The sequence below is a fragment of the Protopterus annectens genome, chromosome 12.part0, assembly GCF_019279795.1.
Source record: "Protopterus annectens isolate FY-2018-M chromosome 12.part0, PAN1.0, whole genome shotgun sequence".
In the NCBI taxonomy this organism is placed as follows: domain Eukaryota; kingdom Metazoa; phylum Chordata; order Ceratodontiformes; family Protopteridae; genus Protopterus; species Protopterus annectens.
The window spans coordinates 989,147,506-989,169,652 of record NC_056746.1 but is presented as its reverse complement, the minus strand read 5'-3'; positions in this window follow the sequence as shown (position 1 = coordinate 989,169,652).

The following is a 22,147-nucleotide window of genomic DNA, read 5'->3' as shown; positions in this document are numbered from 1 at the left end:
ATAGGCTTCAAAACAAAGGGACATATCACTGTTTTAACACACAGGGTCACACAGTCAGTTGAGTATCAACTATTTTCTAGGTACTCAGCACAGACTAATTGATATGTACTCATACCTATATATATATATATATATATATATATATATATATATATATATATATATATATATATACATACATACATACCCGTTGCTACATTAACTCTGTTGTGGGATGTGGCCATGGCTTTAGCTCATTAAAACATGATCATACTTCACATTTTGGGTCCAGATGGTACCTGGTTCAAAAATGGCATCATGTACTTCCTTCATTTTTTTTTTTGCATTCATTTTGGTGGTTTGGAATAGTGTTTTAGGTTGTACTTTTACAAGTGCACATGAGCATGTGAAATACACCAACATACTTTCACGCATTTGAGAGTCTGTGGTAAATGTGCACTGTCAAGTGAAAAATGTATTACTACATAAAAATGGGGAGATATAAAAGCACTGAAATAGGGAGCAAGCAGGGCAGAAAACAGAATAATATATTGCAGATGATATCCAATAAAGGTGAATAAGCTCCTGTTTACCATTATGGAGCGATGCTGTGCATGGTGCACCATCACACAATATTTCTTTAAAGAAAAGGGGATGATAGGAAAGTGATGAAATGGGGAGAAAGCAGGAGAAAAACAAAGTGAAAGGAAGGTAGGAATGTGTAGGAAGGGTGTCGGGAAGAACCATAGCTATCCATTTCTTCAACAGTAACAAGTGGGCACATGTACACATTTTTAGCTGTATTTGGACTATCACCACCAGAGAGATGGGTGACACCAACATATTTGCATTTTGAGGCCAATTAGACCAAATTAGGTGCATCTAGTAGACACATCTGTGAAATAGAGAGCTATACAAGAGAGGAATTTTTTAAGGGACTGGTGACCTTTTTCTTTTTCTTTTTAAAGGAGACAGTGGAATGTTGAGAGAAGGCAAGTTGAGAAGGTGAGAAGGCATTTGCAGAAAGACAAGACATACAAGGACTGGGTCAGTGAAGAACAGAAGAGGGAGGTTAACACCTTGGTTGGGGTGGGATTTTCAGAATCATGAGCCTATGGAAGTCATGTTTGGTGACAGTGAGAATCAAGTCCTCACCCAATGGACTGTCATCACCCTCACCTCATTGTGCCAATGGCTAATATGTGTGATGTTTGCATCTCCTTGCATTATTAAGTATGATGATGGAGAACAGTGTCTCCACTCTTTGTAGCTCTGCACCAATTGCATTGGGCATAATCCTATGATACACACCTGGCATTTCAGCTTGGGGGACAAAATCACTCCTCCAGCCTCTGCTCCCAGAGGTAACCACAGGCCTATTGTCTGGGGCAGAACTCCCTGAGGTTGCAGATAGGGCATGGACAGCAGGGGGGTGCAGCCAGGCTGCAGTCCAGAAGTGCCTGGCCTTGGTGCTATAGTCAGTGAAGGGAGTGGAGGTGTTTGAGAGGGAACTGCCCTACACTGCCATGTTGTAGTAATAACAAATAAAATTAACATCCAAAATGAAATAAACATAACAAAATAATGTACAAAATAACGTTTACATAACAACAAAACATAAGTAATACAAAATAATTATTATAATGGAAAATCTGGTTAGATACATAATACAATGATAACAATAAAAATGAGAAGGTATGGGGTAAGAGAAAAAACACATTAGTGAACATAAAGATAATATGCGAAGCTTTCTACAAATAATATATTATATTCTACTACAATTTATTTATATCAATAACAAATGCTAATAAATACCTTTATTATGGTGAATACTACCCTGTTGCTAACACAGACACACTATACTACTGATCAGATTGCATCCAGCAATCATTCATGTTTGCATATATTGAACATATGCATGTTGCATGTACAAGGTTTACATTTGACAGCGGGCCATCTGAGGCAGAGGTATGGATATCTGCACTTCCACTGCTATCATTATGAGTCTAACACTACTCAATTTTATCAATGACAAGCTAAACATGATTGTAAAGAGTTGCCTTTAAATCTGAGGAGTGTGTTATTCAAACCCACAAGCAGTGACTAATGTAATACTGTACTTTCTTTTTGGAATACAGCAAAATGCCAACACTCTTTCCTTTTATACTTTTATAGATACAGATTAACTGGTATAATGATAACAATCTGCAGCATGCTCTTGGTGTCCCTGGTGTATAGGTCATAATTTACATTGCAATATTTATTTCAACTTAACCATGTATTGTATAGTTTGGAAGTGTGGTTTTCTAAATGATAGCCCCTGTCTACTCTGTAATACTGGATTGCTATTTTGCTAAACATACCAATGCATGCATAATATTGCTTTAAAATGGACAAATGCATACTCAAAATGATACAAGTGTTTAGCACAATAAGATGTCTTTACTCCAAATGCTAAAATAACAGTACTGTTTTGAAGCATACATACCACTTGCATCTCTCACCCTTCTCAATCTTCCATCATAGGCTCACACATTTAGTGTTCTCTCTGCATTAGTTGTGGGAAAAAATAAAACATATTAAGATCATCAAATAGAACCTGATGCAGCTGCTTCATCATTCAAGCAGTCCATGTAAGTGATACACACATCTGCAGAGTGCCATCAGTCCTGCATTCATTGATCCAATGATCGAGTGTATCCCTCTTCCTCATCCTGAGGTCTCAGTAGTGATTTCTACACTGTTTGCCAGTTCAGGGGATACTGGTAACAGTGGACAAATCCTGGACTAAACTATTCCATACATCTGATTTGTAATCTGATCCATGATAGTGCTCCTGCAACAGCTGGAGACCATAATCATTCACTAGGAGTCCAACAAACACTTTGGACTCCTGCACACCCCACCTTTGAGAACAAAATCTCAAAATTTCACCCTGATCACCAGCCATGTCGAATGCAGATGAAAACAAATGTAAAATGTATTTTCCTGCCAATTACAGTTATAACAGATACTGAGAATGCAGAATGTTGCAATCTGCAACATTTCAAAATGGTGTGTGCTGCTTAGCATTGTGCAAATACAGGCAATGTGTTTGCGTGAAACTAAATAAACACAATATGTGAAATAATACATATATTAATACAAAAACAGCACAACTGACATAATATGATGGTCTCATCCATCAGGACAATAATTATGACATAGGAAATACTAGGTCAACTACTATAATTTATCATGTGAAGTAGGACACCATTAAAAAGGACAGGATTCTGCGGTATTAAAACCCTGGACCTTAGCTATGGTAGTCCTACAGTCACAGTTGTTCCCACAACAAGAATGAAGATATAAGTGTCTGGAATTCATTGCATTGCTAGCTATTACAAAGACACATTACAAAAAAAAAAAAACAAGGCTGCAATACTTGTATTCGAACCCAGGACCATGTGAACTTAAAAGTGATACAACTCCTTGCACTACAGGAGAAATGGCAGAAGCTGTGGCTACATTTTTATTCATTGTAAGCTTTATACAGGCTCAAACTGTAAGAAAAAGGTGATAACATGAAGAAAAAGAAATCAATTTATGATAGATACAGTCCAGTTTGTTACTACACAGGGAATATGCCTACATATGTATGCAATCCAGATCAACATGCAATGAAAATTTAGAGCAATGCATGGGTGCCTTAAAGCTGTTGTTACACCACCGTAGCAAGCAATAACACGCATTCAGCACACAAGCAATTTCAACATATATATTGAAACAGTACATGTTAGATGTACACTTAGTTAAATGTTTAACTTAGAAAATACTGCACTTATTCCTTACACAGGCTGTTATGGTTCGTTTTCCAATATACAATACTGTCCTAAAATGCTGTGTTCCTAGGTCAGTCAGCAATCATCTGCCCAGTACTGTGGTACAGAGAGTGTGTTAAAACAATTCAATATTATTGCCTTTAGAATGCTGAAGGATATTAAGTGGGAATATGTTATGCAGTTGGCAATTAAGTAAAGCCATGTTGGCTAGCATAAACAAGCACTGACTGTTATTTTGTGGGTGGGGAGCAAAGGCATCCACCCCTATGTGAGCCTGTGAGATATCCCCCATAGCACACATCTGGAGCCGTTGGGAGATGGGACACATATGGGATTCATATTAACTGTTAGGTTTGCCAGCACACATGTGGCTGATGATACACATGCCATTAAACATGACTTGGCAGTTTGAGTTGTACACTTCATGGTTAATGTAGACCATATCCTGTTCCCCATTTCTTGTTGTCATGTGTACATGACTCCAATGTAAGGCACACATTAATTTAGGATAATGCAATACATATTACAATTATAGCATTCTTCTGAAAATATATTCAGGACTAATGTTTAAACTTGTCATGTTGTAGCGTACGATGCAGTGATGTTTTGATGATCGTGGAAGGTGATACCTATAACACACAAAGCATGCCTCTTGCTAGTCTGTGATATGTTCTATTGACTAGGAATGCCATTTAACCACATACGTTATTTTCCACTGGAATGGTTTCCTGCACTCGGCTGTCTCTGAGTCAATGCTGAGAGAGGTCACTCAGTTCCTCAAGTGTCTATGTGCCTGCGAATGTTTCATCTTCTCTGTGTATGGCTATTGCCAGCAGCAGCAGTGTCTTTAGCCTGTATTGCAGACAGATGTATTCAAAAAGCAGCAGCTAATAAAAATCTCTTTGTCCTACTTTGTGTCTGTACTCCATTATTTTCTCAATAAAAAAACAACAAAAAAATAGAGACAATATAGTTGCTTTTATATCTTGTTGACTAGCTCCACAGAATTGGTTGAATAGCATGCAGTTCCACTGCGTATGCTGTAATTAGCATCTTTGAAGCACAGAGTAGGACACATGCAATCAATTATCGATGTACTCCATTATAAAAAGACAAATGAGTAGCAGGGTAAACTGATGTGGATGAGTGTTAGTACATGATTGTAACTCAGATACACATTTCTTCTGATTCAATATATTTCGACAGAGGAGTACTGCACTCCATCAGGTATGTATCCATCTTGTAACCTAAATAATGCATATGCTGGAATGTAAATAACGATAAATGTGAAGTAAATATATATGCATTTGTTTGAAACATACTCATTACATGGCCTTCTTTACTAGCAATTTGAGAGGTACAGAGGATGTAGATTAGGCAGAAAGTATAATGCTATGTGGGAACTATGTACACATGTTCCATGGAAAGATCCTTTGATAGGACTTTTAACATTTCCCCATTATTTGTTCCTGACCCTATTATTTAGTGTTTTTGGGGGGAGTGAGATGATGTCTTGCTATGGCACAAACTAGAGTGAACTGTTATGTTGGATCAGGGACATAGTTCAGTATCTGTTAGGCCAAAATCAAGAATATGTTGGTCTTGTTACTCTCTTAGTTTTGAAACCACCCTTTGTTATTTACTGCCCACTGTTGAATCTTTACAGTTTAATCCACTTTTGAATATTGGGACCCTTGCATTAATGTGATCATTATATGGTTTATCATTATTTTGTCTATAGTAAAAGATATACCTCCTAGATGTAGGCTACCCTTCTTTGAGGTCAAAAATGAGCTGATTATAGATGTGCTCAGACAATACCATGAAGTCCTGCTTATAAGAGGCAGGCAAGAATGGCTGAACGTGTGGAACTCTGAGATAACCTTGTCCAAAATATCAACAGGGTGGGATGACAAAGTCACACATATGAATAGGTGCATTACAGAGCTACTGATATGATCCATGCAGCCAGGAGGTGTGCGGCTGAAGTGGCACATGCTTGTGAGGTCACCAGTGGTGGGCCTGCAGAAGAAGAACCCCTCAGCACCACAGAAGAATTTCTAGCAAATATTGCCACTCAGGAAAGCTCCCAGCAGTCCAATAGCCAGAATGTCTTTGATGTCGGTACTACTCCTGCGACTCAAGAGGAGTGTCCAGGTAGGCTTTGTTAGATCATTAGTAGAATATGGTTGCATTCATTCTGTAATAGTGTATATAGTTTTAATGTGTGGGGGGTTGCTTTTCTGGGGGAGTGTATTTCAGATAGCTGCAGTGTTCGGGTCCTTTAACTGCCCCAAAGGAATTCCTGGCACACCTCCAGACAGGACAGCTCCCAGTAATCCTTGAGCCAATATGTTCTGGATGTGGGTGCCACTCCCATATTATATGTGGAACTGCCAGGTATGCTTTGTTACATCATCATTAAAATAGTGCTGCATTCTGTCATAAGTGTATATAGTTGTGTCAAGCTGTATGTGTGCTGGTTGAGGGTATTTCAGATACCTGCAGATTTATGCTTTTTTTAAGGTTGTCAGCCACAGTCCTGATAAACTTTATAAGACAGTACTTATAGATGAGTGAAAGTAATAATCCCTATTGTATTGTTAAATGTGTGGTGCTTTTGCCATTATGTCTTCCTTTACTTTTACCAGGACCATAAGGAATTTCCCAGACAAGGGCTGCAGAAGTTGATAAGTGGAATAATATTTTGTCTGTACTATAAATATCTATCTATATATGTATATATATATATATATATATATCTATATATATATATATATATATATATATATATCTGTAATTTATTTACATATACTGTATATATATATATATATATATATATATATATATATATATATATATATATATATATATATATATATATACTATATTGTCCTCTCAGGCCTATTGTATGTACTGCAGTACTGTCTGCATACCTGTGCACTACACAGATTTTTGCTGACTGTCAAGATTTTGTACTCATCTTTCTGGCCTGTACTTAAGATCATAATAATTGGCTGGCGGATTACTGACAAGTCATTAATGATTGCAAACATTAAATAATATGACACAAATCCCGCATTCAAACTGCATACCCTTCAGATATGTCATGGTGAAGCAAAACCTGTTATTCCTTCAACTGTATAGGTTTGTAGGAGCATATTATGTCACATTTGTCCCTATTTTTGACCCTTTGCCCACCCACTATTTATGGCTTTGTCCACACTTATTACTGTAAGTGGTTGATAGGTTTAAATGTCTGTAATAGTGACAGCAGTTTAAATTGTTTAACATATATTGCAGCATAGTAGACCAGGTATTAATGTGATCCTATTTTTTTTTATCATAGGTGAACATGGAAGTAGTTTTATGTCCCCTATGCCACCTGATGTCAGTGTCTCATCAGAGTTGATGATGATGTTGGCCAAAGTGAGGCACAGTTGGAAGTTGCAGAGGCTGAATCTGACACAGAAGTTGACATCCAGCACCCACATTCAGGATCCTTAGACACAACCAGTATGCCTACACATACCCAGTCCACTGAAGTCACAGAAACTGGATAGTTGGAAGGTGATGACATAGACCAGGGAAGTGTGGCTACCATGGCTTCAGTGCCTGCTAACATTGTCCATAGCCAAACTGTTGGTAATGTGCCATATAGGCAGATTGATAGTGTGCTCGTCAGAGGCCTGCTGTCCCTCCACCACCTGGTGAAGGTAACTCTTCACATGTCACTCAACGTATGTTTAGGGCCATAATGGAGGCAGAGGCACATTCAGAACATCACTCCAGAGGAATGCTCAGGGTTCTAGATGCAGCACAATCTGACAACCGTGACTGCCTCCACCATGTTGCTAATGCACTGGATTGGTTCAATGACATGTATGAATGGGATGCATCCGTGAGAGAGTGCAGAGCATCTGCATGGAACGCACTTTGCCTGTGATGTAACATCTGCTGGGAGGGGAACATCGACCTCATGGGTGCAGGTCAGAAACTACATCTGCTGAAAGCCAATGGGGCCATGCCCAATCAATCTCCCATAGTGGCAGTACATCTGCTGCTCCATCAGAGAGTGTGATGTTCACACCCAGACATAGCAAGCCGTGAGGTCATGGTCCTGGGCATTCCCTTGAAGGGAGTACATTCAGCAGACATTAGTCACCTTCATGTAGTAGCACACCATCTGACATTGGGTATGAAGGTGCCAGTGCAACTCCTGGCAGGACCGGTTCTCATGGTCAGTGATGAAGACGATGAACTGTCAACTCTACCACGCATGTCCCACAGCTGTCCGACATACAGGCACATAGAGCTAGCATTGGGCTTGTCTGTGTTCATGCATACACACACACACAAACAAATACACACACACACACACACACACACACACACACACACACACACACACACACACACACACACACACACCAATGTTACTTTGAGGGCACCTATAGGCATGCACGCTACATTTACATGTTTTATGTTGGCTGCTACCCTTACAGACTCACAAACACACTCACTAACCTTTTGCATCAGCCTAGGCCTCCTGCACCCCCACAAACCACCCTGTGCAAGTGATGACTGTGCCACATCCTTGTTGTCTATCTTTTGGCTTCAGGGATATTAAAGCTATGTGTCTGATGCGCAGGGTGACTACCTACATTGATATGTATTTTATATCTCCATTTGTGTTGTTGGCCTGATAAGTGTACCTGTCAGTCATATTGTAGTTAGCCAGTTAGACAGTTGCTATCATAATAATTCCTCTACTTTCTAGATGATGCTTCTGTAAGGCTTGTGAAGTCAGTTAGTGAAACATGTCTCATTAATAAATCTAACCTTCTCTTTAAGGATTGTTTAGTACTAATTATGAGTGTACACCCAAAGTCAACCCATCAGATTCTAAGCTCTGGACTGTATGTTAGCACTGCAGACAAATCTCATCAGAGTAGTAATACAGTATAATGTTTTTTTTTTTTCATGCACATCACCATAGGTTCCAAGGTTCATAGGCTGTGAAAAGGGTATTGACCTGATGGTGTTTAGAAGTGTAGCCAATAAATCACAATATAATATGCAATGGCAGGTATAACGCATGGCCACAATTCTTACAGAAAGGAGCCCCATGTCCAGGACAGAATCAGCAGTGATCCATAGCAGATAATATTTGCACATCTAGTCAGTCAGCCTGTGTTTAAATTGGTTTATGGATGTGCTCTTCTTGACATGGATTGGAAGCCTAATGCAGAGAACTGACAATCCTTGAGACATGTATGTGTGTTTCCAGCATGACCTATGCATGTCATACTGTACATTTAGGTCCCTGGAATAGGTGGCTGTGGTCCCATATGACTTAAGGATGTGCAGCATATTCATCCCATTATACATATAGATATAGCTATACATATATGATACTGCGTACAGTGACAGCTACTTCATTCTGTCCACAGAAGAAACAAGTTGGAGGACCTCTTATGGTTTATTACTCAGAGATGTCTGAGGTCTGTCACTTTGCTGCAGGTGTCTGGGACAATACATATCAAAGGGGGGGATTATAGCCATTAATAGGGCTGTTAATGGATGAGTATGGGGATTGATAACATTAATTGTTTTCGATGTAATACCTTTGCTAATCAGATGTAAGATGTAGAGTGCCTTCCTCCCCACAGTACACACATTTTGCAGTCAACATGTGTTTCAAGGTATATTGATGCAGAATTTGGGAATACTGCACTCTAGTTTATTTTGTTGTAACACTTAGTTAACACAGGGTTTGGTGATGCATGTTTGTGAAGTTGTTATAACACCCAAGGCTTTGTCAGCAGTCATTAGTGGCAGAAAGATGTTTTGCCACACATCCTTTGTTTTCTTTTGGAATTTTGATAAGTATATGGCAAACAAGAGGAGGGATAGCACTAACACATCTGTTACCACACAGGTGACAGGTCTGCTGATTGAGGTGAGGTCTCCCACTTTTACTGAATGTTGTTGGTCTGTGAGCTCATTTGCAGCTCACCTGATAACACAAGGTGTGATATTCACTTTGGTTAGTTTTTCATTGAGATGAAATGTTGGATTGTGTTGAAAAGCTTGGCCAAGTCAAGATAGGATGAGTACACAGCTTTGTGTATGTGTCTGCTCACAGTCTTAATTTCCCACAGGTTTTACAGGCACAAGCTACCCTTGAGAATACCTAATTGGAACAGATCTACAGTTTGGAGGTCAGCTATGTCCTTTTGTCAGAAATGCATCCAGATTGTTTCCATTGTCTGATAGCGAAGGTTGAATACAGTTATGGGACTAGAATTCCAGTTGTATTTTGCCTATCCTCCATTGTGTGGGTGGGAAATAGTTGCTGTATTTCATTCAGTGTGGACAACAGCACTACTCACACCATGGTTGAATATGGTGCCTAGTGGAGTAACTCACTGTTGCAGCACATGACGAACACAGCCCAGAATGTCATCTGGTCCCATGGAGACTGTGCCCCTAATCTTGGAGATGATGCACAAATGTAGTCAGCTTGGTGTTGTGAAGTGGGGTACTTTACAGCCACCTCTGTCTGCTAGCAGGTTTGGAATTTACAGTGGGTCAGTGTGTGCAATACCATCCAGAATTAGTTCAAAATATATCTGATTGATATATATAAGTTTGCAGATGAAAATGAAGCAGACTTATGGTTATCCCTGGATATGTGTTATATATTATTAGCATCGTTGCTATATGAAGCTTTTCTAAGGTGTCTCATTGGTTTGGATACACTGAGGTGAGTTGCCTTCCAGGAGGATGGAATTGTACATGCTGTATTTGTAAACAGCAACTTCTTTCACTTACTGTAGAATGTAGTAATGACAGACATCCACCAGTATGGAATGTATTTCCCATTGGATCTGTCTTTGAGCATATCAGGCATGGGTGTATGTACACATTTGTCTAGATTTGTAGACAGGGCATTAGGGTGTAACTTACTACAGCTGTCAATGTCCTTTGTGAAAACCTGTGCTTGGAAGTTGATTATAGCATCCCTTAGGAGGGTGTTCTTATCTTGGATGATGTTTTTGAACCTGAGTCCTCCTTTAGGGAGTTCATTAGGTCTTCCAAATTTGACACATACTGATTTATGGTTGAATTAACAGTGGAGACACTACACATGTGCCATTACATTGTTCACTCATATTGTTGAGGAACAGGTTTGACATATTACAGACCTTTGTGGGGTTGTACACTATTTCTTCTGTGGCATTTCAGTTTGCAAAATCCAGTTATGTTTGAGCAAATGAGTTTGTCCTGCTATAATTATCCAGATTAGACATTATATGCACTGAGTAAAAAAAATAATTTAAACTAGGCTTGCAGGGGAAACAGAGAGGAAACTGATAGGTCAGGATGGAAGGTTTGAACCTGGTATCTGCAGAGAGAATGCTAAAAGGAGGGGTATATGTGATGTGAGTGGTATTTTGCAGGGGCGTAACCTATGGGTTGTACATTAGGAGGTCCTTCATAAGGTGGATTTATTGTTCTGTAATTGATCGGTAAGTGGTTTAATTGCTGCTTGTTATGTAACAGAAAGAATGACAGTTAGTTAGAGCTTGTAATGATCTGCTCTGCTACATAGCAGCAGTTGATTGTATTGGAAAATAAGTGTATTGGCATTTCTGTATGTATGAGGGCAAAGTGTTTTGAAGGCCTCTGCACATAAAACAGAAAAGAGCAGGTAATACAAGAAAACACTTTTAAAGCTCATACTGGGTCCAGAAACACTAACCTTCAGATAGATGCTCCCACTGTACACTCCTGCCACAAGTGTACAGGTGGGATTTCTCTAAAAACAGATGTAACCATAATCTTCTTATTCTTTTTGCTATTACCATCATGGGTTGCCACAGCACATCATCTGCTTCTAGTTCCTCCTTTCCTCTGCATCTTATTGTATCATACCAACCACATACATGCCTTCAGTCACCATGAACCCTACCTTAGGCCTTCCTCTTTTGCTCTTACCTGCCATCATCCCAAATAAGCACATGTCCAAAGAAGCCCAATCTCACCTTTCTGGCTTTGTCTCCAAGCTGTACAACCTGAGCTGATACTGTAATATACTGATTATTAATCCTGTCCATCCTCAGTATACCAAATACAAATCCCAACATTAGGAACTCTCCCAGCTCATGATATGACTCATTGTTAGTGCCACTGTCTAAAAACCATATAACATGGCTGTTCTCACTGCAATCTTGTAAACCTTCCTTTTCAGTGTCATTGGTACCTGTCTGCCACAAATCACTCCTGACACTCTTCTACACCCAGTCCACCCTGCAAACACTGTCTTCTTCACCTCCCTTCCACACTCACTGTTACTCTGAACTTTTGCTCCCAAGTATTTAAAATCATCACCTTCACCAGCTGTACTTCCTGCAGTCTCACCATTCCTCTATCCTCCCTCTCATTCACACACATATATTCTGTCTTAGCCCTTATGCCATTCATAACTCTCCACTGTATAGCATAACTCCACCTCTCCAGCATCTCCTAAACATGTTCCCTACTGTCAATACACATCAAAATATCATCCACAAACATCATAGTCCATGGGGATTCCTGTGTGATCTCCTGTGTCAACCTGTCCATCACCATTGTTAAGAGATGTCATGATGTATGTGCATACAATAAAAGGAATGTCACTGTTGTCCATCTTAGATTGCATGAGGTGACATCTACCTGTCTGCCAGGCCAGTGTGTGTCCACGGCCTGTTGTGAGGAATACATATCCAATAATCAATATAGCTGATGACATCAGCAGTGTCTGTTGAAGACATGAGCACAGTGTCCCATAGGCTGCTGTAAAATGCTCTGCATAATGTCCCCCAACAGCTCACACACACACTAAGTTGACTGTAGTGAGATTAGAACCCCTACCCATCTAAGTTTACAGCCTACTGAACACAGTATGCGCCATGACATAAGTCTGACTTTAACAGGACTACAGGTGATCTTATAGTAGATGATCTCAGCAGGCGCTGTGGAGGCAAGAGTTTCAAGGACTGCTAGACATGGATGTTTTTGAGAGCACAAAAACAATGCAAACCCACATTATTTGACAAAGCAGTGATGGATACACACTCCCACTATTCATTATAGATACACACACACACACACACACACACACACACACACACACACACACACACACACACACACACACACACACACACACACACAAACACACACTACTACAGTCAGAATCAAACCTGTACCTATCTAAGCGCCACTACACAAGTCTGATTTCAACAAGACTGCATGTAAACTTAAAGTAGATGACATCATCAAGGGATGTAGGGGACACCAGCTTTGGAGGCCTGCATAGGCATATCATTCCTTAGTGTCATCTGAGGCTAGTACACTAACAGTATATTGTTTAGAAGCCATAGCTGTGTAACAACATGAGTCCCTTATTGAGCATGTTTGGGTGTTTGACATTGGCAGTGCAAGCCTATGATCCCAACTATATGGCTGTGTACATGAGGGAGCACACTACTACACCTTTTTTGTGTTAGATGTATGCATTGTAGAATTAAGGAAATCCCATGGTTGTACTGACTGTTGTTGAGGTTGGTTATGAGGAAACACATGGATGCCTATCAAGCTTCTGTACATACAGTTATACTGTGCCCTCAGTTTGCAGTGTTTCCATGTGGTCTTAGGTCACACAAAGAATCTGGGAAATATAGAACAGTTAGAACACAGATCTATGTATGTGATGTAATAGCATACCTCACAACCTCTTAGAGCAGAAATCTGTACAAAGCCATAATTAATGTAGGTATAAAGATGCAACAATATAGTCAATGTTTAAGTATTGGCTTTACAAACCTAGAATGTTGATGGAATAACAGGTTTTGCATTAGCATGAATTTTCTGAAGGGTATGACATCCACAAATGAAATGTATGTCATTATTTTCCGACTTCATTCTCAATGATGTAACAATAATTTTGTAGAAACCAACATTTTATGGGCAGCAGACTACAAATATTATGGAAATATATGGGCATTCTTCATAAATCTGGACAGGTTTAAGAGGCAGGATTTGAATGAGCCATACAATGCTTAACTGACAATGACTGGATAGGTTATAAGTGATGTATAATGTTTGCAACTACAGTTGTTTCAATGGTATCTGTAATGTTTGCAACTAAAGTGGTGTCAATGTTGTTTGTGCTTAATTTATATAAATGTAAGATTGCCTGTGTCATATGTGATAATTTAATAAAGATGTTTATAAGAAAAAAAATCTGGAGAGCTGAGAGCTATGATAGGCATATCGAAAAGGCAATGATTATTGCACTAAGTATACAAGCATGCACATTTCCATTTTACCTGTATGTGCATAGGTAAGCAGTGTGCAAATGTGAAGTGCATTGCTAACATCCAGCCTTCCTATTATGTAATATATATGTCCTACTGCAGCCCACTCCTATCACTACTCCAGGCCATGATTTCACAATTGCTAGAGGCAAATAATTGAATGTATCCATTGTCTGCTATTGCCAGTCTGACATAAGTCTTATCTGCTTATTTTCTTTTTGTGCAGTTTTGTGCTTCACACAAAATATTTAAGCATTTATTAAAACTGTTTTCAGCACACAGTGCATCACACAAATGTATACTAAAATATAAAGATTAAAACGTAATGAGACACAGTCATAGTCTGTAGAAAACACTAATTATTGCAAAAAACACTTCCAAAATGTCTCTGAAAATATGTGTCTTAAAAGCTTAAAAGAGCTGCAGGATTTTCAGTTCCCAAGATGCTCAGAGAGATTGGTAAGCTAGTCAAAGCAGGGATTCGACTCAGGTCCAGATTTTCAGAAATTCCTACCCCATTGTCCCCAGAAGGGTTATCAGAAATGGGGAGGGGGAAGAGGATAAGATGAATGAAGAGAATAATAAGATTATTAATACTGATGGGGGTTTTAATATCTATAATTGCACTAACAGCCCCATCACTAAAGAACATTTTTCTTTGTGCTTGAAAGGTTTCAAATGTGTTCCAACTAGATATGTTGATATTGCTGACTCCCTGGTAGAGCTTAATTTATTTACAAGGAAGTTAAATTTTTATATTTTTTCATGACAAAAATGAAGTTTCAGATAAATCATCTAATGAGACCTGCTTAAAGAAATGCAGTACATTTAATCCTCCTTTACATCCCATTATAAGTCTTTTGGAAAAAGCAGTAATGGAGAACATGTATAAGACGCGTTCTTATAGTCAACAAACATATTATAATCTAGAGAAAGAACTCTTAGATAAACCGAGGACTTATAAAAATATACATATCAGATGCAGAAAATTATTCTAATCTTATGTTGGATATTTTACACAGTGGTGAAACTTCCACCCCAGTATCTAAAAATCAGATTAATATTGCTTATCGAAGAACTTACCTCTACTTGGAAGAATATGTCTTAAACCAGTGTATTGATGTGGGCACTTATAATTTTTGTTAAATACCAAACCCATCATCCCTTCAATTTTTGGTGTTCTGAAAATTCATAATGATATTGTAAAACCTCCCTTTAGGCCAATAGTTTCAGCACAGGGCTCAAAGACACATCCTTCAGCTGTCCTGGTTGATAGGTGGGTGAAACATTTTGTTGAGTTAATGCCATGCCTTATTAAGGACTCATGGGACCTTTTGGGACACTTAAAGAACAACATTTGGAGGAAGGAACTTATATTCCTAACCATCAAAGTAACAGACCTTTTTACCATCATCCCTAAAAACCAAAGGCGTGAACTTTTTCAGGATCCCCTGGATAGGTATTCTTCTCTATCTAATGAGAAAGTGGCCTTAGTAGTAGCACTAATATCTTTCATCCTAGATAATAATTTTATCTTCTTTGAAGGAGAGTTTTTTCAACAGACCAGGGGTGTGTCTGTGGGTGCAGCCTACATCCATGTGTTTGCAAATACTGTGTTGTTGGGATGGAAACACCAATGTGCTTTCAAGAGTAAGTTTTCTAAAAATCTTCATTTGCATTTAAGGTTCCCAGACGGCATCTTTATTTTATGGGATGGAACAGAGGGAGATATTCCTTCCTTTGTAGAGTATTTAAATAATACCACTGATTTTTTTTTTTAAATTTACATATAACTGGAGTTAAGAGAGGATACATTATTTAGACACCCTTATATCCCACACAGCATCAGGACTTATGTCCAATAAATATAGAAAAAATACTTTTTTGCAACTCCTATTTGCATTTTATTAGTTACCACCATTTTTCACAAAATAAAAGTTTACTAAAAAGATAAGCTATTAGGGTGGCGAGGATTATATCACAACATGATGAGGTGTGGGATGAACTTGTCACGTTAAAAGAAAAGTTTTTGTTAGAGGTTATCATGTGAATTTGGTCAACAGTATAATTAATGACGTTTTTAATGGGGTGGGGCAAATATAAGCCTTCTTAGGTATAGGTCTGGATAAACCACCAATAGAGGTGAGAAGGGATAGATATGAAAAAGCTCTTGTTATCTAGCATAACCAGTTTTCTAAGGAGATACAAGATATTGTTAAAAACAACTAGAATATCTTTAAGCTTAATCCAGATATTCACAAAATAGTGGGGGCTGAACCTGTTTTTATTTCAAAGAATACACCCAACTTTAAACAGTTGTTCAAAAATAAAATACCTGATATTTCATCTATGGACAGGGGTACAATCCCCTGTGGTTGTTGTAAACAATGTCCTTATATAACTAAGGTGCAAACCCTGGTATTAGATAACATCTTTAAAGGAAAGATTACCTTTCAGAAAGGAAACTGCACCTACCACACCAAGAGTTGTGTATTTGGCAAAGTGTGATGCTTGCTCAGCATTTTATGTGGGAAAGACAGAACATGCATATAAGACACATATTTATGAACATCTTTATGATATTACCAGCCATAAAAAAATAGTGCCTTGTACAAACACTATTGGTTATAGTTTTCCTTTGGTATATTGGAAAAAAATCAATGTCAGCCCTGGGGGGGGGGGGGCTTGTAAAGGATGGCTTAACAAAAGAGAATTAATATGGCAGCTTAGGTTAGCTGCCACTTTTTTACCAGGGTTGAATGAACATGTCTCCATTGCACCAGTTTAGCCATTGGGACAAATAAATTATAAAAAGCATGAAAACTTACAGATGGAAAATATTCCTTTTATGCCATATTTATGGTTTTACAGGGAAGGTTCACCACACCACATATTAACATTAATATGTCATTTTATTTGAATTTATTACATTGGGAATAGTAAATTATCAATATTGTGATGGCCCACAGCTGGACCAGTAATCAAGGACCCTCAATCCTCACCACTGGCACCTGTTGGGGGGGGGGGCATTCACTGGGAGGATAACAGGTACACACATAGTATTTCCCGATGCAGGTCTTTCTCTGCATCAAGTGCAATTTCCCTTAAGAGCACACAGAGACCACATTCAGTCCAGGTATGGTTTCTCCCTCTTCTTCCAGATCCCCACTAGACTCCCCATTGGCACAGCTATAGAGTTGAGATTTCAGCTGATTGAGCAAGCCAAGACCTCCAGCACCCTCTCTTTTCAACCAGTGCTTCGTGTCCCTGCCCAAGTAGTTGACACACACACTCTTTGAGGTTTGATTTACACACACACTCACCTGGGAAAGGCTGGTACAGGTTTACTAGTTATGCACCCTTCTGCCCAGACTATAAGGTAGTTACCACTGCTACCAGTCACTCCTGCCAGCTACCTTAAGTCTTTTAACAAAGGGTGTCCAATCTTAATGTGTAATATTAATATTAATGCAAATGGTAATTTGACCAAGAGTAAGGCTGTTAAGAGTGGCTCACACAGTGTCACCAAATAAATATGCAAGTACTCTCAAAACTTAAATATGACTACAAAGATCAGCCACAATGAAAGGTTTAAATATATTTAATAATAAATAATAAAAAAAACAAGACAATACTAAATATCAATTCACAGTGACATTAGAGTTTAAAACACAGGAAATATTTAAAACAACATTGTAGGTCAGGCTTAGACAAATAAAGAATAACAATAGCTAAGCTAAGCTTCATTATATTCCTGACTGTATCTAAGAGAATACTATTCCCTAGTTAACTTACTTAATTAGAGCAAGGCAGATGATGTTGTGAATGGTTCTTGTTGTCAGGTCTAAGACAAAATAAAAAATGTTCTGTCTCACAAAGAGACTTCTCAGAATAATATCTCAAATATTACTGCTGAGATAGCTTCCAGAATGACATGATTTCTAGTCATTTGACTTCTAGTTCTCATGCAAACTCCCACTGCTGGCAGATGGCAGTATTTAACATCTACCTGTAAAAATACATAGACAAGGGATTTTGCTCAGATCATTGGCAGGTGCTGGAAGTCATAAAACAATTGCATTCCTTCATGCTTCCAGAGTAGCAATTAGTTCACCCTAAAGACAATACAGAAAGCTTCCTACTACAGACTTTGTATCTCTTGCTATATTGAACTCTAGCCTATAAAGTGATTTAATTTTAGATATTTTCCTAAGTTTGCTGAACTAAGATTAACATCCTGTATTCAAGTTTCCACTGTTAAAACATATACATTTAAACAGTTACAATAGCGCATGTACATTTCTGTTCTCTCCAGTAGAACACACTGTGGATGCCTTTCAAGCACAAGCACCTTACAAACACCTTTTCAGCACAAACTTCTGTACAAATATGTTTGATATACAAAAGACATACAGTTGTAATACATTTGTAACACAAGCATCTTATATAAATCATGTTGATATTCACAAATGACATATACTTATTTACAAAATTTCAGCTAGCTCTGCTGGTAGTACCTCCTTTTGTCATAAATATTATATTAGAAGTATAGTTTTTAACAGGGGATGTATGGTTTTACAAGAAGGTTTATTATGTTATGCTTTACTTTACACGTTGTATATCATTTATTTATTTATGCAGCTTTAAGAATGTGATTGCCGTGTAGTTATTTTTATTTAATTTTCTAATTGTCTAATGGAATGGATTGGTTTGAGTATTTAATGATGATCTATCGCTGGGTTTTTCATTCTGATGAAGTCTCTTTTGTGGGATGAAAGTGCTAATAAATCGTATTGCTCTTAACCATTCTGGACCCTCATGGCATTATTGTCTGGTTGTGGTTTTCATCTTACTTAACAGGCAGGACATTCACTGTCATTCAGAGAAACTTAGTATCTAATAATAACACTTTCTGTGCAGGAGTTCCGCAAGACTTACTTTTAGGTTTTTATTATTCTGTCTCCCTTGTTATAAACAATGTCTGTCATGATCACCCATCAATCACTTGTACACTTTACATTGATAACATCATTATAATCAGCTCAAACTCCTCTCATAGTAATCTTCATACCAAGCTGTAAAATAGCATGACACTCATTTGGAACAAGCTTAAAACTAGGGATTTAGTTACTAACTGTCTGAAATCCACAGCACTGCATTTAGGATGCATCAATGACTGTTCACTGGATGATAAAACTAGGGATTTAGTTATTAACTGTCTCAAATCCACAGCACTGCATTTAAGATGCAGCAATGACTGTTCACTGGATGATAAATGAACCATGAGATAACCCTATCCACATAGTAACCCACCAAATATATCTTGGACTGCCAGTTGACAGCCAAGACTTGCTTGCAACACAGAACTAATATGCAATTGTTGCATCCTTTTGGACCAGGACATGGCTGACAAGGGTCCTTAAAACCACCTACTTATCAAGTTAACAGAGATAAATATACATGAATATTCATAAATATATACATGCTTACAAACATAAAATACCAGGAAGCAACCCAAGGATCTCATGCAGCACTGGAATTTGTCAAACCCACTCATTGTTGCTAACAGTTCATCTCTTATCTGTATGTATTTTAATGTTGGTATATTCATTGTTAGCTTCCTGAGTACCTCAAAACTCTTATTTTTTGTAGCCACAATCTTGCTCTAACAACTTTCTTAAAAGCAAATTTATCAAAGTGATATACAAATTTTGGAAGATGCACACCATTCTGACTTTGATATTAACACAACTGTATTTAATTTTTTAACACTTGAGTCTTGTCAGTGCTAGGACATGACACATTTCTGAGTTGCCGCTTTTATTTTACATTTGTTCTCATGTAACTTGAAATAATATCAGTATCAGTCTCTTGCTATTTTCATCTTTTGGCTGAACCCTTCACTTACAGATCATCAGTTGTATTCACAACACCTTCTATGTATACAGTACATACATAACAGCTTATGGGAATACCTTCAGTGCTGTTGAAATACCTCACAGAAGTTTACTTGCAAGCAGTTTGAAGCTTACTTCTTCTACTGTTATCTGCCAGATTCTATGGCTAACATCTAGTACATTATTTAGTTTTTGTCATTGCTGAAACTTCTTCAGTTGTAAGCATTAAATAATCCTTCATCACAATATTTGGATTTTACTGATTGAGACGAGCATAACTCATCCTGCTTTTCAATAATAACCATAATATTTACTCATTCAAATCTAACTGCTTCTTAACAATACCAGACTTTTCCAATTGGTTTAATTCCTGCTCTGTTTTATTAGTGGGTTAACATCAGGATTTATTTCTATGTGATGATTCTAGAATTTCCTAATCCTAGAAAAAATAGACATGCATGATATACTATCTAAGGCTCTGCAAAGTATGTAAGTTGTCTTGTTTTAAAACTAGGGTAATAGACTAACTACAAACTGAATGATTTTATCTATAGCCTGAATACATATTTACATAGAACATTAGTGAAAATGTTGATTAACAACAGAAAGTAGCAGTTGAGTTCCACACACATAAATATATATATATATACATATATATATATATATATGTGTGTGTGTGTGTGTGTGTGTGTGTGTGTGTGTGTGTGTGTGTGTGTGTGTGTGTGTGTGCGCATATGTGTGTGTGTGTGTGTGTGTGTGTGTGTGTGTGTGTGTGTGTGTGTGTGTGTATATATATATATATATATATATATATATATATATATATATATATATATATATATATTTATATGTGCATGTATGTGGGTCCCGTTCGAATGGTTGACACTTCACAATGTCGACATTCATATGGTCGAGACCATATGATCGACATTTAAAATGTTGACCATGGGGAACCGGCATCTCCCTACAGTGTGGAATGGAAAGATTTCCACTTCTGCACTGTAGTGCGATCTCGGAGTTTGTATATTTAAGTTCCGGGGAGTGTGGAGGGCAGAGCCCCCCTGCTAGCACCGTTAAGGTAAGTTTTTTTTTTTGTTTTTTGTGTTCTACTTGTATGGTCGACATTTCAAATGTCGATCATATGGTCTCGGTCATATGAATTTTGACATTGTGAAATGTCGGCCATATCAAGTAGACCCATATATACATATATATATATATATATATATTTGAGTCTCCTTCAGAACATCGGCTCAACAAAAAGTTGAACTTCATATGGTCAAGACCATATAATCAACTTTCCAAAATGTTGAAACTTTTGTATGGAGTTGGCAGTACAGCGAGGGAACTTACCACTTTCCCCACTGTAGTGCAATCTCATTGCTGTTATACATAGTATGCAGGGGGTGTGGGTGGTGCAGGGGGGCTTACCCCATGCAAAATATAGATTTTTGTTGTTTTGTGTAGTCCAGCTTTTCAGTAAGTTTGTTCAGTCGATCTTCTGAACTAGATATATATACATATACGGATTCACTTCTGAATCTCGAAATTCTAAAACATCGAATTTTATACGATTGAGACCATATGACTTTTTACGTTACAGAGCTGCACTGGAAAAAGGACTACAAAACCCTGTTTGAATGGTGTTCTAGTAACATCTCCCTGAAATATTGCAAGGCTGGCATGCGTATTTCTTGCAATGCTGCCCCAGGTTTGTTCTATTACAGATAATGCATGTTCAGAAGTATCAAATGTACTTGAAGGTCTAATTAGCACAGGAACATAAACTGAGTAGGACTGTAAATTGAAGGTAGTGGATGATTTGTACAGCTTAGATGGCAGTTGTGAGAAGTTGTTTCTTAGGGGTTTGTAAATGAGTGCAGAAGTATGTCTGTTCTTCAAATAGATTACATTTTTTCTAGCAAGGATGATGCAATGGTGTTCACAGGGAGAGGAAAGTGAAATGAATCCACAAATGCAATCTGTCAGAACCTGAAGGTTAGTCATGTTTGATATAGAGGAGTTAGTTAAGAGGGGGAGAGCATAAGCCACTTACAGTAACAGAATAACTTAGCCTAGTATA